Source organism: Neoarius graeffei, chromosome 28 (assembly GCF_027579695.1).
Source record: "Neoarius graeffei isolate fNeoGra1 chromosome 28, fNeoGra1.pri, whole genome shotgun sequence".
NCBI classification, from domain to species: Eukaryota; Metazoa; Chordata; class Actinopteri; order Siluriformes; family Ariidae; genus Neoarius; species Neoarius graeffei.
In genome coordinates, this window is record NC_083596.1 from 34,453,867 (window position 1) to 34,476,160 (window position 22,294).

The 22,294-nt window shown below is 42.7% G+C and overlaps 1 protein-coding gene across 1 annotated transcript in view; it reads right to left on the bottom strand.

The window, feature by feature from the left end:
- The window catches only part of lamc3 (laminin, gamma 3), a 574,068-nt gene that overhangs the window by 111,677 nt on the left and 440,097 nt on the right, over positions 1–22,294 (bottom strand). The window lies entirely within an intron of this gene.

The following is a 22,294-nucleotide window of genomic DNA, read 5'->3' on the forward strand; positions in this document are numbered from 1 at the left end:
CCTGCTGACGTATGGCAGGACCCACTCGTCACTAAACGGCTCATCAACTCCCTGAATCCTGGCCAGTCAGTCCCCAAAATTATCGAGTGGGTGAGGCGAGGATTAACCGCCGCCTTTACTATAAATTTTTCCCCTTGGAAAAAAATGTGGACCGACACCAAAGGGTAGCTGTGAACATCCCCGTGCACACACAACACTTTCACCCCCTGTGCTCCCCCCAATGCCTCGTTTTGCACCAGGCTTTAGTGAATTGAGGTTTGATTACAACCGGAATCCACCAACGCCTGATATGTATCCCCTTGAATACTCACCGGTATACGATACGCTCCAGCCCGATCGAGGGTGGTTCCTGGCGCGTTGGGGATCCGAACCACCGCGCCCACCTCCATTGCCGTGCACTGCTGTTGGAGGTGGCACGGCTCCCCGCAGTGCCAGCAAACCGGCCTGGGCTTCCTCTCTGCACTGGTGTTCTGGGGCTCACTCACCAGAGGGGGGGAAGAGACAGACACAGAAGGGAGAAACGGGAGGGCGCCGCGGGTGTGGCGGGCCAGCTGGGGTGGCGCCGGCCCCCGCCTCCGCGGTGGGGGAATGGGGCGAGGACGGGACACAGGAGGAGAGGGAGAGACAGAGAGAGAAAAAGAGAGAAGAGAAGAGGCTGTCTGCTGTCCTGCCGCCGGGACAGCTGCCAAATGGTCCTCCGCCAGCTCGATGGCCTGATCCAGCGACACTGGGCGGTGGCACTGGACCCACTCCGCGGTTCCTGCTGGCAAGCGTGCGATGAACTGTTCCAGTACCACCTGGTCGACGATCTCCTTGGCGTCGCGGTTGTCGGCCCTCAACCACTGCCAGCAGGTGTCCCAGAGTTGCTGGCCAAACGCGAACGGCCGGCCGACTTCCTCCAAGCACAAAGCGTGGAAGCGCTGGCGCTGCTGTTCAGGGGTGCGCCCCACATGCTGGAGGACGGCCCGGCGAAGGTCCGCGTAGGCCAGCCGGCGGTCGGCGGGGAGCTGCAGCGCGGCCAGCTGCACCTCTCCCGTTATCAGGGGAGGAGGCGCGCCGCGCGCTGATCCATCGGCCACCCCGAGGTCTCCGCGACTTGCTCAAAGAGCGTGATAAATGCCTCGGGGTCGTCCTGCGGGCCCATCTTTGTTAGGGTGAGGGGGGACGGACCCGCAGTGGGAGCATTGGTAGACCCCGCCGACATGAGGAGGTACCGGAACGCCTGTCGATCCTCTTGCTGAGCCAACACCAGGGCCTCAAACTGCTGTTCCTGCTCCTTACGGAGAGTGACTAGCGCCTGGTGCTGGCTTTGCTGGGCCATGGTGAGGGTGTGGACCAGGTCGGCGAACGGGGAAGACTCCATGGGGCTGTTTGGCTTCTGCGCTCCAGATCCCGGGTTTCGGCACCACTGTAGCGGTTCTCGTATAAGGGTGGAGCACAGAAGATGGCAGGACAGAGTTCAGGTTGGTACAGCGTTTTATTGCTACACTTTTCAGTGAACACTTATTTCGAATTTCACAGACACACACACACAGAATCGGCATCTGGTTCGGGGAAGAGCTCCCTCTGCTCTCGCTCTCCCTCCTTAAGTAGGGCGCGGTCACTGGGAAGACACACAAACACAGGTTAATTGCCCTCAGGTGTAGTGATTCTGCCACTTACCTTCCCTGACTCCACCCTCCTGTCACAGACCGGCGCTTGACCACACGCCCGCTGCCACAGTCATTTTCATCCATGTCTTGCATTTTATGGATGTTCCAACACACTATTTTCAGGCTTCTTGCCTTTGGTTTCTTAAACATTTCTTTCTTCTTACTGCTGGAGTGAGATGTCCATTGGCTGAGGCAAGCCAACCAGGTGTGCATAAGGTAAGCTGCGTTTAGGCCACCTTTCCTAGACCCATGTCCATGTGGTGCAAGCAGTGCTATCCCTAACAAGGGCTGCTTAGTCACTCAGAGTGCTGCCAAATGCCGTTGTTACCTCAGATCAACAGCCAAGCGGCCCAATATTCTGAGCTGCCTACATGCAGATTTGAGGCTACAACTTCCAGCACCATCTAGTACCTGTCATTTTGCCTCTCCTCCATCACTGTAGGACTCTTTTCCCACCTGGGCTAAGTAGATTTAAAGTGTAGATCAGTGCACGCAAACCAATTCCACTCTTTAGATCAGGTATCCTTCCACAGTGGCTCAGTAGGCTAAGATGGCTGTGACAACCACAAGGCTGTAGGTTTTATATCGGAGTGTCCTTCTCTTAGACTGTCTGCCAACCAAGGCTAACGAGCCCAGTCTGCCCATCCAGTTATACTGCCAGGCACTCGGTCGCACCATGCAGCAGGCTCTGTGAAAACAGGGGGCACCACGTGAAGGTGCTGCTGTCAAGTCAAGTGTATTTGTATAGTGCTTTTAACAGTAAACATTGTCGCAAAGCAGCTTTACAGAATTTGAACGACTTAAAACATGAGCTAATTTTATCCCTAATCTATCCCCAATGAGCAAACCTGTGGCGATGGCAGCAAGGAAAAACTCCCTCAGACTACATGAGGAAGAAACCTCGAGAGGAACCAGACTCAAAAGGGAACCCATCCTCATTTGGGCAACAATGGACAACATGACTATAACATTAACATGAACTCAGTTTCATTGATGTCATAAACTCTTTATTGATGGAAACCTGAGTGCAAAACCATTCACGACAACCGCAGTCCCAAAGTTAGCAAGTCAACCGCAGTCCTCAGCCATAAAAGCATTACTGTAAGTGTCCAGAGCATCCTCCAAGTGTGACTTTCAACTGTCCACATGGGGCCATCCTCCACAGGAGCGATGTGAATACTTCTGTGAATACAGTAATGCAGGCAAAGCCATATGCAAGGACCTCCTGTCCAGGAAGCCAGACAGGGAAACAGCAGTGATCATTACACGTGGAATGAAGAAGCTGTGAGAGACGCATCATATTCCTTAATGAGCAGGATGTCTGACCCAGACCCAAAATGCATTCCCATACTGGGAGTTGAACCCAGGCTGCCTGGGTAAAAAACAGGGATCCTGACCATGAGACCATATGGGACATCCCGTATGGTTCTACAATGTAGTAAATAGTCAAAATACAGAAAAACCTATGAATAAGTAGGTGTGTCCAAACTTTTGACTGGGACTTTATATATTGCAAAGTCTATTGGTTCCATTATTATGAATTCCATTATTAAACAGTCAACACAGTGCCATCCTGAAACTTTTCTTAGGACCACAATCGAAATAAGTGTTTTACACTTTGTTGTCCTATCCTTGGTTTAGTTTCATGTATTTACACATAGTTCAATTGCTCATTAGTATATTGTCCTACATGCATGTAATTTTACCTTATAGGGTAGTCACACTAGAGGTGGAATGAGCTGGAATGCCGTCAGAATGAAAATTCTTTGTGTATTCCGGGATATTCAAAGTGCATTCTAAAAATTCTGACTGCATTCTGAGTGCATTCCAAACATTCGGGCCCATTCTTGTGACCGGCCCAAATGTTTTGCTCATGCTCAAAACATTTGTGGTGCATTCGAAGAGGAGAAATATCTAACGGCATTTGAAATGTATTCTAACTGCATTCTGACTGCATTCTAAATATTCTTACGGCATTCCAGCGGCATTTGAAACATTCTGATCGCATTCGAGGGAAAAATCGAAATGGCAAGCCACTTCAAATCCTTCCAGAATGCCCCAAAATGTGCGTTGAATGAGCCAGAATGCTGTCAGAATTAAAATTCTTCGTATATTCCAGGATATTCAAAGTACATTCTAAGTATTCAAGCTGCATTCTCTTTGAATTCTTAGACATTCGAAACATATTCGGCGGCTATTCCGGGAGTGTTCTGACTGCATTTGAGGTGAATTTGTAAAGCATTCGAGGCACCTTCCGACCAGATTTTGGGTGGTATTCGGGCAGCAATCGAACCGCACTTGTACGGCATTCAAAGTGCATTCATAATATTCTTACTGCATTCTAACAGCATTCTAGGTGTTTCTACTGTGTTCCAACTACATTTGAACTGCATTTGAAAGCAAATACACCCGGAATGTTCAAGAATCATTCGAGGCGGGTTCAGCGCGCATTCTAAGTATTCGAAAGGCATTCTTACAAAGCTGTAAAAATGCTGGTCAGTTTGAAATTCCCGCCCGAATGTGGCACGAATTTTGAAATATTTTTCATTCTGTCTGGTTCTGCTTGATTCCTGCTAATTCTGAATAAGTGTGATGGGGCCTTTAATAAATCTATCTATCTTTTGTCTACAACCCCGATTCCAAAAAAGTTGGGACAAAGTACAAATTGTAAATAAAAATGGAATGCAATAATTTACAAATCTCAAAAACTGATACTGTATTCACAGTAGAACATAGACAACATATCAAAGTGAGACATTTTGAAATTTCATGCCAAATATTGGCTCATTTGAAATTTCATGACAGCAACACATCTCAAAAAAGTTGGGACAGGGGCAATAAGAGGCTGGAAAAGTTAAAGGTACAAAAAAGGAGCAGCTGGAGGACCAAATTGCAACTTATTAGATCAATTGGCAATAGGTCATTAACATGGCTTGGTATAAAAAGAGCATCTTGGAGTGGCAGCGGCTCTCAGAAGTAAAGATGGGAAGAGGATCACCAATCCACCTAATTCTGCGCTGACAAATAGTGGAGCAATATCAGAAAGGAGTTCGACAGTGTAAAATTGCAAAGAGTTTGAACATATCATCATCTACAGTGCATAATATCATCAAAAGATTGAGAGAATTTGGAAGAATCTCTGTGCGTAAGGGTCAAGGCCAGAAAACCATACTGGGTGCCTGTGATCTTCGGGCCCTTAGACGGCACTGCATCACATACAGGCATGCTTCTGTATTGGAAATCACAAAATGGGCTCAGGAATATTTCCAGAGAACATTATCTGTGAACACAATTCACCGTGCCATCCACTGTTGCCAGCTAAAACTCTATAGTTCAAAGAAGAAGCCATATCTAAACATGATCCAGAAGCGCAGACGTCTTCTCTGGGCCAAGGCTCATTTAAAATGGACTGTGGCAAAGTGGAAAACTGTTCTGTGGTCAGACAAATCAAAATTTGAAGTTCTTTATGGAAATCAGGGACACCGTGTCATTCGGACTAAAGAGGAGAAGGACGACCCAAGTTGTTATCAGCCCTCAGTTCAGAAGCCTGCATCTCTGATAGTATGGGGTTGCATTTGTGCATGTGGCATGGGCAGCTTACACATCTGGAAAGACACCATCAATGCTGAAAGGTATATCCAGGTTCTAGAGCAACATATGCTCCCATCCAGACGACGTCTCTTTCAGGGAAGACCTTGTGTTTTCCAACATGACAATGCCAAACCACATACTGCATCAATTACAGCATCATGGCTGCATAGAAGAAGGGTCCGGGTACTGAACTGGCCAGCCTGCAGTCCAGACCTTTCACCCATAGAAAACATTTGGCGCATCATAAAATGGAAGATACGACAAAAAAGACCTAAGACAGTTGAGCAACTACAGTAGAATCCTACATTAGACAAGAATGGGTTAACATTCCTATCCCTAAACTTGAGCAACTTGTCTCCTCAGTCCCTAGACATTTACAGACTGTTGTAAAGAGAAAAGGGGATGTCTCACAGTGGTAAACATGGCCTTGTCCCAAGTTTTTTGAGATGTGTTGTTGTCATGAAATTTAAAATCACCTAATTTTTCTCTTTAAATGATACATTTTCTCAGTTTAAACATTTGATATGTCATCTATGTTCTATTCTGAATAAAATATGGAATTTTGAAACTTCCACATCATTGCATTCCGTCTTTATTTCCAATTTGTACTTTGTCCCAACTTTTTTGGAATCGGGGTTGTATTATGCATAGTTCTGAAAACTGCAGGGTTTCATGAACTGAAATATGATCCAAGGTTTTCATGTCTGGTTACCTCCAAAAATGAAAAAGGAGAAAATTACACTTAAAAATTTCATTCCAATTCCACTGAAAGACGTCCCTCCTACCAGAACATTTATAACCTAATCTACGTTTGGAAAAAACATTACTACCAAATTTTAATGAATTGTACATTTACGATGGGAAATGTGTTCTCACTTTGGTTATCGGCTTTATTCACATCAATCTCTCACCTGAGATTAAAGTCCTTCATAGCATTTAAACACATCTTCCCTCGTCTACTCTCCATTCATGCTAGGATTGGTGGGGAAATAATTGCTGATTCAATCAGATCTGTTCTGTTGGTTAACATTTCTTTTTAGTCATATCTTATTTATATATTTTAAGCTCATGTTTCCTGCTGTCATCTGTAGTGTGTGTGTGTGTGTGTGTGTGTGTGTGTGTGTGAGTGCTCTTCTCTGTTATATTAATGATGTGAAGGTGGAGGAGCATCACAGGTATTTTGACAGGTGGTATCTGATTACTAGCTGAAATAATTCAGCATATTTCTAATCTTCTATACCACAGAGCTGTCAAGAAACTTGATGAAATCATGAGAAAATCATAGTTGGCTAGAAAGGTTTTGGACATCTTTAGACAGGCTTGACTGCATTTACCACTGCATTTGTTAAACTGGCTCTTTACCCAACATGAATCTCAGGGAGAAAATAAAGCAAGGGTATAAACTGGATTAAAGATTTCCATGTCATTTTGTTAAAATATATTTATTTATTTTATTCAAGTTGGTGTCAAGGCATATTACTGGCAGAAAAACTCTGTTTTGGACATAATTTTTGTTTTCTAGAATTTAACTACAGCAATATTTGATATATTGATGCAGGCCACGTCACAAATAATTCATCACCACCAGTCACAGTTACTAACTGATGATTAATGCTTTATCCATAACCATTAAATACTGTATACACAAACTTACTGTGCCAGAGTGTGAACAGCATAATTTTATGGAAAGCTTTATAAAGCCTTTGCCCTTTCACATTGTCCATAATTATAGCCTTTAAGTCTTTTTTTCCTGAACATTCAGAAGCCAAATGCCAAATTGTACTTTATTTATGCAGTTCTATTGATTTTATATCAAGGCTTCAGGTCACATGTGCACCCCAAAGAATACTGAATATTTTGTAGCCAAACCAGAACTCTGAATATTCATTAACACAACATGAAACAGGATGCCGCCCTGTTGCCCAAAAGGGCCTTGAGATTAGCATATCAGCATCTGAAGCTCAGTGGGTGTCCACCCTTATTTAGTTCCTGACTTTATTTTCCCTCTCAACTCTCTTCAGGCAAAGTTTATTCCCTACTTCCACTTGGCCCCCTCCTGACATTTGTATGTCTCACTGTGCTGAATTATTCACCATATTTTACATGGCTAAATGTCAGCACCTCAGAATGGCTTATTGTTTGGAGCTCTTTGAGAAGGGAGAAACAAGAAAAGGAAAGTCACTAGGCAGAAAATAGACAGGCAAAGACTGCATTGTAATCTAGAGAAAAGATAGCATTTCTCTGCTCTGCAATTTGTTGCATTGGTTTCTATTATACACATTTTTATGAAAACTTTAGATGATTGTGACAGGCTTGTATAGTATAGTACTATAGTATATTAGTATAAATACGCAGGTGCTTATAGAAAGGGCAGCACAGTGGTGCAGTGGTTAGCACTGTCACCTCACAGCAAGAAGGTTCATTTAAGTTCAAGCCCAGTGGCTGTTAGGGACTTTTCTGTGTGGAGTTTGCATGTTATCTCCGTGGGTTTCCTCCAGGTGCTCTGGTTTCATCTAAAGACATGCAGTTAGGTTAACTGGTTACTCTAAATTGGCCATAGGTGTATGAGTGCACAGAAAGGACTGGCAACCCTACTGCTACAATTCTGGCCAAACCAACGAAACATGGCTTGCCTCAAGCCTGGATCAGGTTTAGCAGTGACGACTTCATCTCAGTTATTTTTCACTTCAGTGGATAATTTAGTATAGTGGCTAGAGTGTTTCATTGTTTAAGTCCTATGCAATCATGATTTTAAAAAGTAACACACTGAACCTTTTATATAATCAACTTTTCTGATCACCATGGTTGTAAAGAGTGATTGAGCTGCTGTAGCTTTCGTAATAGCTCAGATTTCCTTATAAAACAGCACTAATTGGACTGGAGAGGTTTTTTTCTTTCTTAAAACAAAAGGTTGTCTCACACCACATTTTGAGTTTGTTTAATTTTTTATGGCTTATTGCTGTTTATAGTATTTTTTCATGTTGAAACATTTCATTATTTTTAAGCCATTTTTGGTCTACAGCATTTCTTTGCATGTGCCTAGGACTTTTGCACAATACTGTGTTAATTTTTATTTACTTACCGGTCCTTTCTCTTCCTCTGTCTCATTGGGTTAAAGGATTAATATGCTCACTTGCCTTCTATTAACTCTATTTTTTACTTTTCATGTTCTTTGTAAGGTTTTGCTAACTGATGATTTGCCATTCCATTTACTGTAGGTTTCTTACAGTAATTCTTTCCCATCATCTGTCTTGATCTTAACTTGCATTATAAGCTTATGCTTATAACACAAGCCATTACTTTATTATTACTTCATGAGTAATTTACACAGTATGCAGTGGTGGTTGTTAATGATGGTTACTTTGCTATCAATAAATTACGAATCATTCATTCCTGTTTAGTCCCTGCATAGTTATTTAAGAGTTATTGACCAATAGTCTAAAATGTAACTGATTTTCTTTTTCATTTTGTTGTGTTTTTTTTTATTTAAATGTTTGTTGTTTTTAAGGGGCTTTTATGATGCATGCCATTTCTGTGAGAAATGAGGAATTCCATGTAATTTGCAATTACAGAAGGTTAAGGTCTTATTTTCCCCATCAAAATGGATAATGCCTGTGTTAAAGCAGGAATTTAGAAAATTCAGGAATGAATGATTGGACTGCACACCAAATTACAGATAGTTCTGAATCTATGTGCAATGCCCCTAGATCTAACCTGAGAAATAAAAATGCAGACATTATGGGACTGATGAGGTACAAAAGGTCTTCACTCTCTCATTTCATTTCTATCTCAATTCCATACTTTCAGTCTTGCTTTAGCTTTCAAAATATCCTTCAAATAGTAAAATATTTCAATAAGCTACACAGTATAAATATGTACTGTTGTAAGCACTAGCAATATGAAGCCACTTCTATAGATGTTACAAGAGAGAGGGGGAAAAATCTATTTTTTACCAAGACTGGCCTCCAGGATATAATATAATGAATATTTGGTGGTTGTGAGGGTAAAACACTATAGCTTTGGGGGGAATTACATCCAGTGATGAAAAAAGTGTTAAGGTTATTTACATTGAACATTGCATGAAAGATTTATCATCATCAGGCTTTCGTCTAAACGGGGGAACAGGGGCGCTGCGCCCTCTTACTCTCGGCGTGCGCCCCCTTACCGACTCCGTGAAAACATCCCAGCAACACTACGTGACAATGTGTCTGATCATCAAATACGTTATAATTGCTCCAAAAATATTCCAATCATAGCAGATACACCGCCAGACGGTGCAAAAACAATCCGAATTGGCGTTTTTCCAGACTGAGGCGCCATGTTGTTTAGTTGTTTACTTGTCGCGGCTGCTCTCGCGAGATTTGACATGGGTTACATACAAGGTCAGCTGACTTGTAGAGCGAGATTTCTCGAGACTGAATGACCTTTCACCCACCGGCACGGGAGCTTTTGACAGAAGTAGTTCGCGAGTTGTTTTTGTTGACACTTGGGCATTTAAAGATATCATCCCGCGGCACGAAATGGAAGAAAGCCAAAGACTGTCCGGGGCAGAAGAAGATTACTTCTGTCTTTTTCAATGTTGACAGACAATTTGTTACAATTTCCCTCTCAGATAGCCTCAGAATGTCCCATTGGAGCATTTTTCAAAGGCTTTGCACGGCGGGGGGACAACCGGCACCATCCCCCCCCCCCCCCCCCCCCCCCCGCTTCGCTCCCTCGCCATGGTGAGCGCCCTCATACTAAATTTTTCTAGAAAAAACCCTGATCATCATCATAAAAAAAAGACAGATGGCTGTTTGGCAATATAGCATCTAAGTATTTAGTGTGACTTTCTATAATCCATTGCTTAATTTATATTCTGTGAGTCTAATTGAATTATTGTGTGTGCTCAGAGAAGAGGGGATAGAGGAGATGAGAGAGCATGAGGGAATAAAAAGGAGCATGATGCTACCTATTTGTTTAAAAGATAAATGCATGTTTGTAGACTGCTGTTAATGAAGGCATTCACATAAACAGTCACCATTTTTCTGTTTGCCTTCTCTATCAACAACTCCTTTCTTGCATCATTCTCCACCCCAACCACCCCTCCCACTCCATACTCTAATTTAATGGATGGCAAGTCTTAAATTAACACCCGAGAAGAAACATACACACTAAGAAAGGCACAATCACTTGCGTGCACATGCATAATATATATGCATCTGAAGGACATATGCTTCACTTCATTAGTCCTCTGTTTTGGATGAGCAGTGTCCTATTTTTTGTTTCCCCACTACAGATATTAACATTTTTGTGATCTGTTTTGTTTCTGGTACTGACACAATCTGGAGAACTTTTAATAAATCACAATTATGAAGCCACAATAGTGCTGTGCTCAGGCAGAAACACAACTCCTCTGTTATTTTCAACCAGTCTCAGCTGACTGATTTGATTAGCTATTAGCCAATTAATAGTCAATGAGACCTAATTTGCAAGCCCAGCAAAACCCCCAGCTCCTTTCACACATATATAAAAATCAAAAGAGGTGTTTCCTTTCAGCTTTTGTACATGCCAAGTTCTTCTGAAGGAGAAAACTGGATTGAATATTCTAAAAAAAACCCTTAAATCTTCCTAAATGGGTTTAAAAGAGTTTGAAAACCTTTCCATTTTGCAATAGAGATGAAAATGAAGATCGGCATGTGTATATGCTAATGTGATCGAGGCCATTTTAGCAGGGATTCATCACAAGCCTAATTCTATTTACTAACCTGAAAAGGATTTAAGCAGCTAAACGGCCCTGAATGTTGCCCAGTGTAACCGACATTCAACTGCACTACAGGTTCATGAATAAATAAACACACTGAACTCCTCCTCTCCTGGGATGGAAAAATTTCTTGGCCAAGGCTTTTCTTCGTTCCCTTGCTTGTCTTGCCTTTCTGCTTTTGATTCCGTTTTAACTTACTTGTACACCTGCCCTGACCTTTTCCTCACCCCTCTCCTACTTTCTGCTCAAAGTTCTTTATTAAATGCCTCCCTGGCTCCCTCCTCCCACTTATCTTTCTGTCTTAAAGCATATCAGCTTGTGTTTGACATTAATTTACAGTGTAAAATCCATGTACTGAACTAATCACTTTTAATGCTCATAAGGAGAACTATGAAGGTTTAATTTGCAACACATTAAGAGTCTGAGTTCCTGGTAATTTCCAGAGAAAGTGGAGAAAGACAAAAAGTGGGATAAAAAAAGATGAAGACAACCCCCCAAAAAACAAACAAACAAACAAACAAACAACAGGGTCCTATTTGACTTGTTTGGTGATCTACCAATTCTCATTCACCAGCCAACATGAGAGCTAACATGTGCTTCCTTCGATACACATGAAGCCAGTTTACTGCTGCTCTTGCTGCATCACAAGGCAGCATAACACATTTGAGGGAAAGTACCCTCTGCCCTCTTTCACATGTGAGCTCATGATTGGCTGGTGCCACTGTGATTGACAGGAAAGACAAATTGTCTCATCCCTCCGACTCAGATAGTATGGCCATTTTTTGATTCCTACACTCCTGGCCTGGATGGCTGAGACATAGTCTAGATTAGAACTTGCAATCTCCCAACAACAGAACGAACACTTTTTCTTCTGTCACTCAGTAGCCCAGTGCACCTGATTTAAAAAGTTACATTAGATTACATTAATGACATTTAGCAGACACTCTTATCCAGAGCAATGTACAACATACCCAGAGCAGCCTGGGGAGCAATTAGGGGTTACATACCTTGCTCAAGGGCATTTGAGCCATTCCTGCTGGTCCAGGAAATCAAACCAGAAATCTTTTGGTCCCAAAGCTGCTTCTCTAACCTTTAGGCCATGGCTTCCCCCATCAAGCCATGGCTTCCCCCATCAAGCCATGGCCTAAATGTTAAGTGAACAGACTTTGGAGAATTAAGACCTTGGAAAGTTAAGGCAGCATTTTCACCATCATAATGCAAGCATGAAAAGTGTACTATCACAGGACTGGAACATGTCAGATAGTTGGATATATTTTATGTATTTTTCTGATGTTTGATACAAGCAGTAACCTGTAACCTGTAGGGGCTAAGTTTGAATGAATACATGGTTATGTCATATGGTTCGTTTCATCATATTCTGTCAATTCAAGTGTAGTGACATTTTCATAATTGGATTTCAATAATGTTTCAGAGATTCCAGATTAATATTTTAGTTAGAGAAATAACACTTGGCTGACATGTTTTATTTCTTCTGCTCTTTTTGCTGTTCAGTCTAGTGCACAGGCATTACAGTCTATAGGCTAATTCCTCTTTAATTGGCTAGATTTATCAAGTGTGAGTATTTAATTAGCTTTGTAGATATTATGCTGAGTATCCTGTGTATATTTGAACAAATCAATTCATTTTCAGTCCACCTTTACAAAAACTACATTTGACATCCATCCATCCATTATCCATTACCACTTATCCTGTACAGGGTCATGGACAAGCTGGAGCCCATCCCAGCTAACTATGGGCAAGAAGTGGGGTACACCCTGGACAAGTCACCAGATCATCACAGGGCTGACATTTCGAGACAAACAGCAATTTCCACTCACAGCTACGGTCAATTTAGAGTCACCAATTAGCCCAACCTGTATGTCTTTGGACTGTGGGGGAAACCAGAGCAAACCCACGCAGACACGGGGATAACATGCAAACTCCACACAGAAAGGCCCCTGTCGGCCACTAGGCTTGAACCCAGAACCTTCTTGCTGCGAGGCGACAGTGCTAACCACCATTACGCCTGTGTTTGATATGTACAGAACAATTTCATCGATTGTATTTAGTTGGGTGAAGAAGCCTGTTTGTATTAAAGTAGGTTTATGTGGGTGATAAATACTTCAGAGCTATAAGACAGGAAAATGGGGCAGGACTTTCAAAGGTTTGCTTAATGTCAGGAAAATAGGGCGACACAGTGGTGCAGTGGTTCGCATTGGTGCTTCACAGCCCCAGGGTCATAGGGAGGTTTTCTTCCACCTCCCAAAGTTGAATTGGCTATTCGAAATTGCTCCCTATGTGTATGTGGGTGTGTGTATGTATGAGTGGCTGTTTAGAAAATATTTCAGACTTTTGTGACACAAACACATACGAAACACGTATGCATTCACGTGTGAAACTTTCACACATGCATCCATACTACTGAAAACTCACACATATACAGTATATGTGAAACACTCATGTAGACATGTGAAAAACACATTCACACACTGAAATCTTTGTACAGATACATATACAATTCACACACATACAACCCCGATTCCAAAAAAGTTGGGACAAAGTACAAATTGTAAATAAAAACGGAATGCAATGATGTGGAAGTTTCAAAATTCCATATTTTCTTCAGAATAGAACATAGATGACATATCAAATGTTTAAACTGAGAAAATGTATCATTTAAAGAGAAAAATTAGGTGATTTTAAATTTCATGACAACAACACATCTCAAAAAAGTTGGGACAAGGCCATGTTTACCACTGTGAGACATCCCCTTTTCTCTTTACAACAGTCTGTAAACGTCTAGGGACTGAGGAGACAAGTTGCTCAAGTTTAGGGATAGGAATGTTAACCCATTCTTTTCTAATGTAGGATTCTAGTTGCTCAACTGTCTTAGGTCTTTTTTGTAATATCTTCCATTTTATGATGCGCCAAATGTTTTCTATGGGTGAAAGATCTGGACTGCAGGCTGGCCAGCTCAGTACCTGGACCCTTCTTCTACGCAGCCATGATGCTGTAATTGATGCAGTATGCGGTTTGGCATTGTCATGTTGGAAAATGCAAGGTCTTCCCTGAAAGAGACGTCGTCTGGATGGGAGCATATGTTGCTCTAGTACCTGGATATACCTTTCAGCATTGATGGTGTCTTTCCAGATGTGTAAGCTGCCCATGCCACACGCACTAATGCAACCCCACACCATCAGAGATGGAGGCTTCTGAACTGAGCGCTGATAACAACTTGGGTCGTCCTTCTCCTCTTTAGTCTGAATGACATGGCGTCCCTGATTTCCATAAAGAACTTCAAATTTTGATTTGTCTGACCACAGAACAGTTTTCCACTTTGCCACAGTCCATTTTAAATGAGCCTTGGCCCAGAGAAGACGTCTGCACTTCTGGATCATGTTTAGATATGGCTTCTTCTTTGAACTATAGAGTTTTAGCTGGCAACGGCGGATGGCACGGTGAATTGTGTTCACAGATAATGTTCTCTGGAAATATTCCTGAGCTCATTTTGTGATTTCCAATACAGAAGCATGCCTGTATGTGATGCAGTGCCGTCTAAGGGCCCGAAGATCACGGGCACCCAGTGTGGTTTTTCAGCCTTGACCCTGACGCACAGAGATTCTTCCAGATTCTCTGAATCTTTTGATGATATTATGCACTGTCGATGATCTGTTCAAACTCTTTGCAATTTTACACTGTCGAACTCGCTCCTTTCTGATATTGCTCCACTATTTGTCGGCGCAGAATTAGGGGGATTGGTGATCCTCTTCCCATTTTTACTTCTGAGAGCCGCTGCTCTTTTTATACCCAGCCATGTTAATGCCCTATTGCCAATTGACCTAATGAGTTGCAATTTGGTCCTCCAGCTGTTCCTTTTTTGTACCTTTAACTTTTCCAGCCTCTTATTGCTCCTGTCCCAACTTTTTTGAGATGTGTTGCTGTCATGAAATTTCAAATGAGCCAATATTTGGCATGACATTTCAAAATGTCTCACTTTCAACATTTGATATGTTGTCTATGTTCTGTTCTATTGTGAATACAATATCAGTTTTTGAGATTTGTAAATTATTGCATTCCGTTTTCATTTACAATCTGTACTTTGTCCCAACTTTTTTGGAATCGGGGTTGTATAGGAAATGCACATACAGATACATATGAGAAACACTGCATACTCACATACATGCTTCAGCATGAAAGTGTGTGTGAAAAGTTCTTCGAGCATGAGTGATGCTTTTCACACATGTATGTGCATGAGAACATTTCAGTATATCTGGAAGGCATTTCAGTATAGCTGGAATTCATTTCAGTATATCTGGGAGGCGTTCCACTACATCTGGAATTCCTTTTGGTATATCTGGAAGGCATTTCAGTCTATCTGGGACGCATTTCACGATACCTGGAAGGCATTTCACTCTACCTGGAAGGCATTTCACTATATCTGGAAAGTCAAGTCAAGTTTATTTGTACAGTATAGCGCTTTTAACAATAAGCATTGTCACAAATCAGCTTTACAGAATTTGAACGACAAAACATGAGCTAATTTTATCCCTAATCTATCCCCTGGAAAGCATTTCACGATATCTGAAATGCATTTCAGTCTACCTGGAAGGCATTTCAGTATATTTGGAAGGCATTTCAGTCTATCTGGGAGGCATTTCAGTCTATCTAGGAAGCATTTCACAATATCCAAAAGGCATTTCAGTATATCCGGAAGGCATTTCAGTACATCTGGAAAGCATTTTACTACATCTGGGAGGCATTTCACTATTTCTGAAAGGCATTTCACTATATCCAAAATGCATTTATGTCAGGGCATGGTAGGAGGCAGATGTAAGTGCAGAAGTTGTTTATTTACAATGGTGACAAACACACACAGGCAAACAGTCCAAATTGGCAGGCAAACTCATTAATGTGAAGACTATCAAAAGGTTGGGTGAGGCACACACAGGAAGCGAGAAAACAGGAATGAGAAACAGGCACAGGAATCACAAAACCAGGAAGTCAGACACAAGAAATAAGGCTTGGTAATGTGTACTGTCGTAGCATAATACTTCACACTGATTGTGCATCTAAACAGTCTTTAAGTGATTAAGTCTATATATATATATAATATTTTTGGTTTCCGTTTCCGGTTGAGAGTACGTCATGTGCATTCTGGCTGCCGCTTCTCACCAGAGGTTATTATTTATTTATTTATTTATTTATTATTTTTTATTGTTATTATTTTTTTCTTTGTCTATAATTGTAAAGCGTCCTTGGGTTTCTTGAAAGGCGCTATATAAGTTGAACTTATTATTATTATTATTATTATTATTATTATTATTATTATTATTAAGTCTCCTTAATCATGTGCAGGTGTGCGTCATTAACAGCGCACATGTGAGAGTCCACTGGACATGCTCAACCCAGGGCACTCCTGAGAGTTCTTCAGCTGCACGTGCCAAAGCGCACAGGACTGACAGAAACCTGCCCCCCCAAAGAGCTCCCTCCGGGAGCGAAAATCCATCTTCCTTGACTCTGGTGGGGGCTCGGACTCTGGCTCAGGACAAGACTTGGACTCTCGGCTAGGAGTGGGTGTATACTCAGGTGAAGACTTGGGGTCTGGACTGGAAGTGGGCTCGAGTTCTTTGCCTCTGGACTGGACTTGGGCTCCAGACTGGACTCAGGCTCTGGAGATGGCTTAGGCTCTGGACTGGACTTGAGCTCAGGAGATGACTTGGGCTCTGTAGATGTCTCAAGCTCTGGACTGGACTTGGGCTCTGGAGATGACTCGAATTCTGGACTGGACTCTGGCTCAGCTCTGGACTGGACTTGAGCTCTGGACTGGAAGTGTGCTCGAGCTCTGGAGATGACTTGGGCTCTGGGCAGGAAATGAGCTCAGACTCTGGACTTGACTCGGACCCTGGACTTGACTTGGATTCAGGACTGGATGCTTGTTTGAACCTAGGACTTGACTTGGACTCTGGACTGGGCTCTAGTTCGAACTCTGGACTTGACTTGGACCCTGGACTTGACTCTAGTTCGAACTCTGGACTTGACTTGGACTCTGGGCTGTAAGAGAACTCAAACTCTGGACTTGACCTTGGACTGGAAACATACTCAAGCTCTAGACTTGACTTGGATTCTGAACTGAACTCAGGCATGGGCTCAAGCTTTCAGTGCATTGGTACAGTCCTGGTCAGGACCCAGCGGCAGGATGATGACGATGACATCTTCATGGCCAGCTGAGGCAGAGGTCACTCCATCATCCTCTGACACTGGTTCTGGAACAGGCTCAGGTTCAGGCACTGGCTTTGACTCTGGCATTGGCACTGGAGCTGGTGCAGGCGCTAGCTCCGACTCTGGCGCTGGTGCTGATGCTGGAGCTGACACAGGCACTGGCTCCAACTCTGGCTCTGGAGCTGACTCTGATGCCTGCACTGGTTCTGGAGTAGACAGTGGTGCAGGCTCTGATACTGACTCTGGAACTGGGGCTGACTCCGACTCTGGTTCTGGCTCTGGTGTTGGCAGTAACTCTGGCTGGTGCTCTGGTTCAGATGCTGGCTCTGATGCAGGCTGAAGAGCTGGTTTTGGTTCTAGCTCAGGTTCAGGTGTTGACTCTGCCTGTGGAACAAGCTGTGGGACTGGCTCTGGAACAACAGCCTCTAGGAGGGGCTCTGGAGCAGCAGCCTCCTCTTCTGTCACTGCAAAGGCTACTGGAGGGAACTCTGGAGCAACGGCCTCCTCAGGAAGCTGCTGCATCATTCTCAGGCATGATAGCCCCCTCCTAAAAAATTTCATGGGGGTCCTCCTTTTCTAAAGATTCACAGATGACCCAGAGCATGGCTAAGAAAGTCTGTAAGCTCTGCAGGCATGGGTGCTCTACTCTGATGAGGTACTCCACCCATCAGCAAGCTCGTCCAGCTATCCAAGTGACCCTGAAGCTCACCCAGATCAGTTCTGGTGACTTGGGTTCTTTGAGGTCCTCATAGAACAGATTACACTGCAGGCTGAATCCCCTAGGGTGATATATTCCATAGTACTGTGCCAGGAGGTCCATTCCAAAATGCTGCCGGAAATAAAAAGCTAGGGGCTTAGATAAGGGAGCCTGGTAGATGCGTGGAATGGCAAACTGGATAACTTCCGCTACATCCATTGTGTTGGTGAAGTATTCTGTCAGAGCGTGGTAGGAGGTGGATGTAAATGCAGAAGCGATGTTTATTTACAATGGTGACAAACACACACAGGCAAACAGTCCAAATCAGCAGGCAAAGTCATTAATGTAAAGACTAGCAAAAGGTTGGGCGAGGCACAAACAGAATATCACAGGAAGTGAGAAAACAGGAACGAGGAACAGGCAAGGAATCAGAAAACCAGGAAATCAGACACAAGAAATAATGCTCGGTTGAGTACTGTTGTAGCATAATACTTCGCACTGATCATGCGTCTAAACAGTCTTTATATAGGTGCACATACTGCTCCTTAATCATGTGCGAGTGTGCGTCGTTAACAGCACGTGCGAGAATCCGCTGGATGCGTGCACAGCCCAGGGCATGCCTGAGCATTCTTCAGGTGCATGCGCCAAAGCATGCAGGACTGACAATTTCAGTATTTCTGGAAGACATTTCACTATATCTAGAATGGATTTCCATGAAAATTTGGTTAACTGCATGTTTTTCATGTCACATAATTTAGGATTTGAACCAGGATTGTGTGATGACTTAGGCTATCAGCTTGTTAAGTACATTTTTATTCTATGGTCAAGCTATAGAAATTCACAATCCAGCCATCTTCCCCAGCCACAGTTTTAATGGAGAAAACCCCCCAAAGATTTATATGGATTTTGATATCAATTTAAAATGTTTCATTGGCTAAATAAATAAGCTACATTTGGACAAAGGTACAATGTGAAAAAAAACATGAGGAAGATTATTAGTATTGCCATTTTTGGCAAATAAATAAATTAATACTATAAAAATAAATTGCAACCACCTCAAATGGCACTGGTGATTGTTAGCCAGATTCTTCTTCACATGATACCAGAGAACTTTGAGAAATGTCAGAGAAACAGCTATCCAAACCCAACCTATTTGCATATAAAGACACTGAAATGACATATCCATCCATCCATCCATCATCAATACTGTTTACCCATCAGGGTCATGGGGAAGCTGGAGCCAATCCTAGCTGACTTCAGGCTAGAGGCAGAGTATACCCTGGGCAGGTTGCCAATCAGGGCGGCACGGTGGTGTAGTGGTTAGCGCTGTCGCCTCACAGCAAGAAGGTCCTGGGTTCGAGCCCCGGGGCCGGCGAGGGCCTTTCTGTGTGGAGTTTGCATGTTCTCCCCGTGTCCGCGTGGGTTTCCTCTGGGTGCTCCGGTTTCCCCTACAGTCCAAAGACATGCAGGTTAGGTTAACTGGTGACTCTAAATTGACCGTAGGTGTGAATGTGAGTATGAATGGTTGTCTGTGTCTATATGTCAGCCCTGTGATTACCTGGCGACTTGTCCAGGGTGTACCCCGCCTTTCGCCCGTAGTCAGCTGGGATAGGCTCCAGCTTGCCTGCGACCCTGTAGAAGGATAAAGCGGCTAGAGATAATGAGATGAGATGAGGTTGCCAATCAATGCAGGGCTAACACAGAGATGAACAACCATTCATACTCACAGCCAGATTAGAGTAGACAGTTGACCTAATCTGTATGTTTTTGGACTGTGGGAGGAATCTGGGGAGAACATGCAGATTCCACACAGAAAGACCCCCGTCAGCCACAAGGTTCAAACTCAGAACCTTCTTGCTGTGAGGCAACAGTGCTAACCACTGCACCACCATGCCACTGCTGTATGACTCAATATTAACTTATTTCTTTGCCAAAAATAGCCATGCTAATAATATTCCTCATGCTTTCTCACATTATATCTTTGTACAAATGTAGCCTATTTATTTGGCCAATAAAGCACTTTCAATCGATGTCAAAATCCAAATAAATCTGTGGGTTTTCTCCATTAAAACAGTGTAAGTACACTGTATTTTTATGTTTAATCAAATGGAACACATTTATAGCAATTTATTAACAATATGCTGTTAAAATGTGTCAAAGCCTTTTCTTTATGTTTCTGAGGGCTGTGAGATCCTTTACGGTAAGTTTGTGTATATACTCGCACTGATAAACCTAAGGGTGTGTGTGTGTATGTTGCCCTGTGATGGACTGCTGTACTCCAGGGTGTATGCCTGTCCACACCTTGTATTTCTGCTTTGCTCCCAATGTTCTCAGGATAGGATCTGGATCCACTGCAGCTCTGACAAGTATTGAGCAGTTACTGAAGATGAATGAATGAAGGCAAATGTACAAAATGTAACAAAAATCCTAGATAAATGCAGCCTTGATTGCAATCGGACAAATAACAACAATCTGCAGGAAAAAAAAAAAGTCAATTTCTGTGGTTAGGGTAAAATGGGAAGCTAAGGGGCAAACAGTATTTGCAATGAATGAATGAATGAATGAATGAGCATAAATAGTTCTTTCGCCAAGGTCCTCAAGTGGCGGTCCTCATATACACCTTATCAGAAAGAAAGAAAGAAAGAAAGAAAGAATTTCTATGATAATAATAATAATAATAATAATAAAGAAAACATCCACATGAGCTGTTAAAAAGTAACCCAATCTCTGAGAAACTCCTGGTTTTGATGGGTGAACAAATGCACTCTCAAAACTGGTCTCCACTAACTGCCCAAAGATCACATTAAATATTTAATCATCCACACTCTTCTTTTTATATCTACTGTGAATGCAAAATAAAAGGAAATGAAATGTTTGCTTCATTTGTTTGGGGAACACCCCCCCCCATTTTCATGTGTTCAAAAATATTGGAACATGTGACTGACAAACTTTTTTGTTGTCCAGATGTAAATAAAATAACAAAACACAGTGCCAACACAACTAAGGCTTTCATCAGGGGAAAACAACTGGAAGGTTATAGGCTGGTTAAACCAATCATCAGACTGTGACCCAGTTGAGCATGTATTTCACCTCCTGAAGAGGAGACTGAAAGAAGATTTAAAAAACCAAAACCTGAAAGTAGCTGATGTACAAGCCTGGAAAAGCATCACAAAAGAAGATTGCAACAGTTTGGTGATGTCAGTGGGTCGCCGGCTTGATGCAGTTATTGCAAGCAAGAGATATGCAACCACATATTAAGTGTTATTTACCATAAAACTATCTGTTCAAGCCAGTCAGGTGATGGGGAGACTCCGTTCCAGAATTTTGCAGCACAAAGATATCTGCACGTCAATGAAATTGAAGGTGTACATTGTGGTAGTACTACCCTCACTCTTGTGAAACCTGGACCATCTACTGCAGACACATCAAACAGCTGGAACAATTCCACACGCAGTCCCTTCAACAGATTATGTAGATTCACTGGCGAGACAAGATCTCCAACATTGCTGTTCTTGACCGAGCAAATACCACAAGCATCGAGGCAAAGCTGCTCCAGGCCCAGCTATGCTGGGCTGGCCATGTAATCCACATGGATGGTTCAAGAATCCCTAGGCAAATATTTTATGGGGAGCTATCATCAGGCAGTTTAAATCAAGGTCACCCAAAAGAAAGATACAAAGACAACCTCAAGACAGCAAGTGGGCTGACCTCTTGCCCAATCAACTTGAGGATGCTGCCTCTGACCAAACCAGGTGGTGCTTCTTGACCAGAAAAGCAATCTCCAGTTTTGAAGATGGACATTGCCAACGTCTAGCTGCTGCATGTGAATGCTGTCACTAAGCAGCTGCGAATCCTGTACCACGGATGGGTGTACAATGCCCTGTGTGTAGTTGCATTTGTGCTTCGGTTTTTGGACTTCGGAGCCACATGCGATCACACAAATGACAGCACAAGTGTCATCATCCTTGTCCTCGAGGGACTACCCCTCCCAACACAACCCTGTTCCAATACTTTTGCTCACCTTAAAAGCTGGGCAGTCTATCACCAAAGGTGCCGTGTCCTGTGTTGTTTAACACTTCTGGATTTAAATACTAGGAAATAAAAACTGAAATTCTGATCTATCATCTCACATTCTTTTGATCTCAAACCCAAATGTCTTCAGTGTACAGCAGAAACAAAAGAATTGGCCTTACTGTTCCAATACTTTCAGAGGGTATGCATTTACATGTGTGTGTTCTCCTACGGTATGCTTCATACATAACATGCAAGATTTTTCACACTGAATGCAGCCTAATTTACATCTGAAATTAGGAAATAAAATCTTAACACATTAGGCTTGCTATCTTTTTCATACTTTCTTATCTCTCTTACACTGTCACACACTCGTACATA